Here is a 7,113-nt window from a genome sequence, read left to right as displayed (position 1 = left end):
AGGCCTGGCATCTCAAACAAAGCCTGGCACATAGAAGGTGCTTGATAAATATTTTATTCTATTTGTTTAAAACTATTATGTTGTCGTTGTTAGGTGCCATCGGATTCCAACTCATAGCAACCCTATGTACAACAGAATGAGACACTGCCCTGTCTTGCACCATCCTCACAATCGTTGTTATTCTTGAGCCCATTGTTGCAGCCACTGTGTCAACCCATTTTATTGAGGGTCTTCCTCTTTTTCACTGACCCTCTATTTTACCAATTATAGTGTCCTTCTCCAGGGACTGATCCCTCTTGATTGCATGTCCAAAGTATGTGAGACTTAGTCTCGCCATCCTTGCTTTTAAGGAGCATTCTGGTTGTACTTCTTCTAAGACAGATTTGTTTGTTCTTTTGGCAGTCCGTGGTATATTCAATATTCTTCTGTAACACCACAAAAAGTGTCAATTCTTCTTTGGTCTTCCTTATTCATTGTCCAGCTTTTGCATGCATACGTATGAGGTGATTGATAACACCATGGCTTGGGTCAGGCACACCTTAGTCTTCAAGGTGACATCTTTGCTTTTCAACACTTTAAAGAGGTCTTTTGCAGCAGATTTGCCCAATGCAATGCTATTATCGCCAATGCAATGCAAAACTATTATAGTCATGTGAAAAGATTAGACAATTCTCCCAATCATGACATTATTATTCAAGATTAAATTCAGAATTATTGTATTTATAATTATTGAAGAAAAAATAGATCCATCTTTCCAGCATTGCCAGCCCCCACCCCTTTAAAAAAATATGGTATTTGGAAGGACCTCCATATTCCTCCGGCATTTTTATTCAGTTTTATAGGACAATGCCTTCCCACACTTGTGGCCGCTTCCTTTTGCTGGCAGTGTTGAGAACAATGAGATTTGGATCACACTATTCACCCTCTTTAATACCTGAAACTAAATTTGGCTTCAATTTACAGTAGATTCTACTGTCCGACTTCATGCTCTGGAATTGTTGACATTCTGGTCAAAGGACCGGGCCCCCTTTAGAGCCAGATGTTAAAAGGTTGCCCACAATCATCAGGTAGCAGTCTTCTGACATCCTGCTATTCTTCTTGATAAATCCAAACTTGATCATCAGCACCAACATCCTCCATGACCTATATCCTGTTGTTGCCATCCTTACAATTGTTGTTATGCTTGAGCTGCCTGATGATTGTTGACAACCTAATAACATCTGGCTCTAAACTGGGCCTGGCCCTTTGACCAGAGTGTCAACCTATATTCTAAGAAGCTTCAAACCCTCTAAGTTTCCATTTGTTGACATCAAGAACACTGTTGCTTTGTTTTGAAGTCTGAAAGAAATCTGTTTCTGCACAAAAGGTCACAGAGAAACATTAGATACTTCTCCTTGTGACACTAGAAACTATCAACCCCTGTGATTACCATATTAATATCATAAGTAATCCATATACCACCAATAATCTGAACAGAATGTATCTTTGTGTGGAATCCTAGGAACTGGAGATTAGCTGTCTCTGCATTAAATTCAATCTTTTTTTCTTTGAAGTTTTCTCCTTCCAAAAGAAAAATTGTTGGTTCTAAAAATTCAACATCTATAAAACAAAGATACTTGAAAGTTGTTCCAGGGAGGAAGTGATAAATTTTGTTGACCACTGCTATCATCAAAGTAAAATACTATTCCATTCTCTTTACCCACTCCAATGTCTTTTTGGACTTAATTTTCCTTCAAGTTTGCTGTTGATGTTTACTTTTGCTTTGCTACATTGGTACTTTTCCATCAGGAATTGGGCACACAATATGGTATTCATCCTTTAAATGGCTGGACCTCCTTCAATCCCTTTGTAGGCTACCATTTTCAAGGGCAATTTATTTACTTTATTGAACTTCTAAATTAATTACTAGAACAAAACAGTTTTTGCTTTACTATGGCCAGAGAATTAAGGCAAATCAAGTCAGCAGAAACCCATCTGTTCATTGCCACCTACTCTTACTGCCAAGAGAACCCCAACTTTTTAACCCTAGAATTAAAAACACAAGGAATATAGAGAAAATACTCTATTTTAAAGGAATTTGGATTAAGTAGAAAAAGGAGGAGGCAAAGGCACAAGAAGAAGCCCTAGTGGCACAGTGGTTAAAAGCTCAGCTGCTAACTGAGAGGTCAGCGGTTTGAACTCACAGTGGTTTGAACCCACCAGCTACCCAGCAGTGACGTCACTAAGGTTGGTGTCACCCAGTGCTGTAACTCATGGCGTCATCCCCCAATGGACCTCTTCCCATACTAGATCATACAGAATCATTTGTAATGCTTTTTGTACTAATGTTACTAGTAAATCGTATTTCCTGTATATCACTGGATGTAATGGCAATAGTAGTGATATAAACAACTAGCAAAATTAAATTACACCTTGAAATTACAATATCGTATGCACAGCCTAAATGTATTTACATTTACATAGTTTCATGTGGTTGAAGTGAAAATTTGATAAGAAAAGCAATAGAATTTAAAGTAAAAATATTAAAGACTACATCAAAATTATATTCATTTTAAAGTTAAACTTTACCATTACATGAGATACATTAATGGATTATATCTGTATTAATTTTAACATGTCACTATTTTTTTAACCATATTTCAAACTTAAACCCTGAAAACGTCATTAAAACGTAAATCAGCGTACAGTTTTAGCCTTGTAGATATACTGATACATGTAAGCTGGGCCTACAAAAAATGTCTTTGTTGTTATAACTAACTATGGGGATATTTTTATAAGAAATAATCAATTTCTGCTGAAACACTGCCCCAAAATTTTATAGACATTCATTCTGATGTCACCCTCTCTGACAGTGTCACTCAGTGCAGTCCACACCCCCTGTCTCCCACCCCAGTCATGCCACTCCCACTCCACAGAGGAAAGTGTGACAATCTGCTTCCCTAAAGATTTACAGCCTTGGAACCCCATGGGGGAAGCTCTACTCTGTCCTATAGGGTTGTTATGAGTCGGAATTGATTCGATGGCAGTGGGAAAGGCACAAGATTCAATTATATTAGGGCAATAACAATTGCCAACCATTTTTAGATTGTTTGCTATGTCCCAGAAACTATACCTTATACTTAAAATACATTGTTTTATTTAAAAATCCTGATGACAATCCTATGATGAAGTCTTAATTTTATCATCATTTTATGGATCAGGAGGCTGAAGCTCACAGAACTTCTGGCACTTGTTCAAGGTCACCCAACTGGTAAGAGGCAGGGCCAGGATGTAAACCCCACGCTCTCTGACACTGAACCTGTGCCCAACCTCTATGGTAGCCTGATGCCTTGGGATGATAGAAAGGAATATCTCAGGTAAAGAGCTCTGAGAAGGTATTGCTCCATCTCAGATAATTTTATTTCAACAACAACAAAAAAGCTGATAGTTTCACAACTCTTCAATCATTAAGTATTTATTGAGACCCTACAAAGTGCATGGCACTGATATGAGCTTTGAATGGGTACAAAAGCATGTTAGACATGGCCCCTGTCCTCAAGTTGAGAAATAAAACACAGACTTAATAAAATGTAGTCATGCAAGTGAAATATTAACAGCTTAATTCATTAAAGCAAGGGTCGGCAAACATTTTCTGTAAAGGATCAGATAGTAAATATTTTAGACTTTGGGTCAGAGAGTCTCTGTTGAAACTATTCAACTCTGTTGTTAGAGCACAAAAGCAGCCATAGACAAGTGAATGAGTGTGGCTGTGTTCCAATAAAACTTTATTTACAAAAACAGTTGTAGGCTGTGACTTGCCAAACCCTATGTTAGACAATATAAGGTACATTTCTAAATTTTGGGACATGGGTGTTCTGGCAAGTTCAGAGGTGGGAGAAGAAAGTGAGTAAACAAGGAAGTAAAGATAAGGAAGATGACTGGGAGACAGCAGTCATGGAAATCCAAGGAAAAGCATAGTGTGATTCACTAAGGCCTTGAGGAAGACTTCAGGTGGGCCTCAAAGGATGAGTAGGGTTTTTAGAAAATGGCAACATACCCAATGAGGCTTTCTGGATAAATCTGGAAAATAAAGATTTATGGGGAGGAACATGGTTTTATGTGGAAGCAAAGCTGGCACCAGAGAGCCTGCATTTGAAAGGGATGAGGGCAAAGGTATGTGCCAGCTATGAGGCCTTCGTCCACCAAGATGGGGCAAGGCCTTTCCCATCTCTCCAGCTGAGTCATGCCTGAATCTTTTCTCCACTTCTGCCTAACCTGTTGTTTCTTTTCCCTGCTGCCTTAGATTAGGTAACAAACATTCCTCTCTTTTCAGTAGGTACTTTAGTGCAGACAAATTTACCTCTGTTGTACTTTACACAAATTTATGTTTCTTCATATTAGTTAGTAGGTTTTGTTGCCCCAAGGATTTTTTTCCCTTGATCTTTCAACTTCATTAAAGAAAAATAAATCTAAAATATATAAAACTCACTAGAATCAGAGCGCATGCAGCAGAACAACTCTACCAGCCCCGAAGGCTTCTCTTTTTGGCCCTATATCTGAGTGCTATAATCCCTTAGTAACTCATTCCAAACAAACTACAGAAGCATGTGCTGTAAGCTTAAAAACAGTAATCCGTAGCCCCAGCTTTTCAATTATTTATAACTCTGAGTGGAATAATGGAATGTTCACAACTCCCCCATCTGAGAAGTTTTTCCTCAGAGATAATAGTTGCTATTTTTCTCTTGCCAACCCCATAAATAATGAAACCTTCTCTCCACTTACAAACTCCAGGAGTAGATAAAGGCCCAGGAATATTAGATGGGGGGAGAAGGGTGTTGGAAAGACTGTGGGGGGATGGGAGGAAGGTGAGCAATGGAAATGAAGTGCTGGGAGATGGTGTGGAAATGGTGGGAGGCTAGGAAGGATTTAGTGAGAATTCCAGGAGGTGCAAAAGAGATCACTCAAGCTGGGATTGGAGGTGCTGTATAGAAGAGGAATAAGTGAAGGTAGGTGGATGCTGGCAGCAAATGTCGTCCTTCTCTCACACCCTCTCCCCCTCAGAACATGTGTTTTCAGAAGAAACTTAGTTATGGTGAGTACTAAGAACAGCCTGTAATCTGAATAGAAAGAACATCCAAGTGCAGGATTATATAATGCTGCTTGTCTTAGATACAGCTACTTGTACATTCATGTGAATCCAGATCCCAATCATGTCATTGTCATGAAGCCTCCATTCTGAAATATTTTCCCCATGCAGTAATTAAACCAAGACCACACACTCAACAAAAAATGAAAGGTCTAAACTAATTAGAGGGCACACCCATTTGGACTTGAGGGACTGTGTCCGTGCATTGTGCTATTCTGAAAAAAAAAGCCTTCTCTTCTCACACATCTGAGGTTTCAATAGTCTCTGAGCTGAGTAATCTGACTGCATCTAAATGTTGGGGAAAAAAAGGAAATTCTATTATACTTTAAAAGGGTCTCAATTCTTCTGTTGATTTGCAAAAGAGGCCAGGAATTATCACCTTGTTCATTAAAGCTATTAAGTTTCAATATCTTTTCCTCACAAAAAAAAATCTCTGCCATTCTCCAGGGCCCTCAGGTTATACCTTATTATCATCAGTGACTCATCATTTCTCTTACACTGCTCATATTCCAGCAGTCTCCAAATCATGTTGCTTCTACTTTTTCAAAGATTCTTGCATCTACTCTCCTTTTTGTTCCTACTGTCACAACCCTGGTACTCATCTGGCCCATTATAATAACCTCCTGCTTCTCATCTCTTTATTTTTCAGTATTTATCAGGCTTCTTTATTATCAGAGTTTTCTTTCTTTGGAAAAAACAGGTTTTGAAGCCCTTGGTGGTACAGTGGTTAAGAGCTACGGTGTGCTATGGCTGCTAACCAAAAAGGTTGGCAGTTTGAATCCACCAGCTGCTCTTTGGATACCCTTTGGGGCAGTTCTACTCTGTCCTATAGGGTCGCAAAGGGTCAGAATCAACTTGGTGGCAATGGGTTTCTCATCTATTTTTCAATATTTATCAGGCATCTTTATTATCAGAGTTTTCTTTCTTTGGAAAAAACGAACAAATTGTATTTTCCTTAAGCCTTTCCACTTTTAAAACTTGTTCTTAAGCCAGTCTTCTTTTCCCTCCCCCAGATTCCATATTATTATCATCATCATCATTATCATAAACACTGCTATTGTTTTTATTTGCATGATTCAGTTTTTGGCCATTTAAGCTAGAAAAGAGTCATTTTGGAAAATATAGTTTTCAGATTTGATATTGATGAACTATGGCCCCAAACTCCCTTCCTGATAAGGAAGAAAAATCTATAACAAATATCTGGACTACAACAGAGGCCGTGAAAGACATTTATATTGCTAGACCAAGATGTTTTTTGCAGGCACAATTATCAGCATGTGGCTAAATCAAGATCTGATGAATAAAGGCAGAATTAGTGATTTTTGGCAAGAGCCCTGTGTGTCAGAATAAGGGCCACTTGTTTAAGCTTGGGCTCAAATAATCTTCTCTCTGTTGTTGCAGTCACCATCTTGACATGATATAGATTTCCTTCCCTAATTCAGTTTCAGTGACTTTGCCAACAGTGTAAAAGCAAAAGGCATCTATGATATTACAATGTGATTCATCAAGACTAATAATTAAGCCACCTAACACACACGTTGATGGTCAGGCTTTGAATAAACTCGGCCAGGTCTGGTGGTGAAGTGGTTAAGAGCTACAGCTGCTAACCAAAAGATTAGCGGTTAGAATCCACCAGCTGCTCTTTGGAAAAACTATGGGGCACTTCTCCTCTGTCCTATAGGGTCGCTATGAGTTGGAATTGACTCGACAGTAATGGATTTGGTTTGGTTTTTTGTTTGGGCCATGTCTTTATTTTCCTGCATGTTGTGGGTTTTTGGCATGTAATTTTTCTTTCCAGAGGCAGACACGTGCTGAATTTTGAATTATACAAAATGCTTAATTCTCAACAATTAGATGACCATTTTCAAATATATGTTCTTGTTAGGTACTGTTGAGTTGGTTCCAACTCATAGCGACCCCTACGTACAACAGAACGAAACACTGCCATTTCCTGCGCCATCCTCACAATCTTTGTTATGCGTGAGCCC

The 7,113-nt window shown here is 38.7% G+C and overlaps 1 pseudogene; it reads right to left on the bottom strand.

The window, feature by feature from the left end:
• Positions 1 to 836: 836 nt before the first annotated feature.
• Positions 837 to 1,780, bottom strand: LOC101343501 (beta/gamma crystallin domain-containing protein 1-like; annotated as a pseudogene).
• Between the last annotated feature and the right edge of the window lie 5,333 nt (positions 1,781 to 7,113).

This window comes from Trichechus manatus, unplaced genomic scaffold (genome assembly GCF_000243295.1).
Source record: "Trichechus manatus latirostris isolate Lorelei unplaced genomic scaffold, TriManLat1.0 scaffold00037, whole genome shotgun sequence".
Classification (NCBI taxonomy): Eukaryota; Metazoa; Chordata; class Mammalia; order Sirenia; family Trichechidae; genus Trichechus; species Trichechus manatus.
The sequence above is the reverse complement of the archived record's forward strand: the minus strand, read 5'-3'. Positions and strand labels throughout refer to the sequence as shown.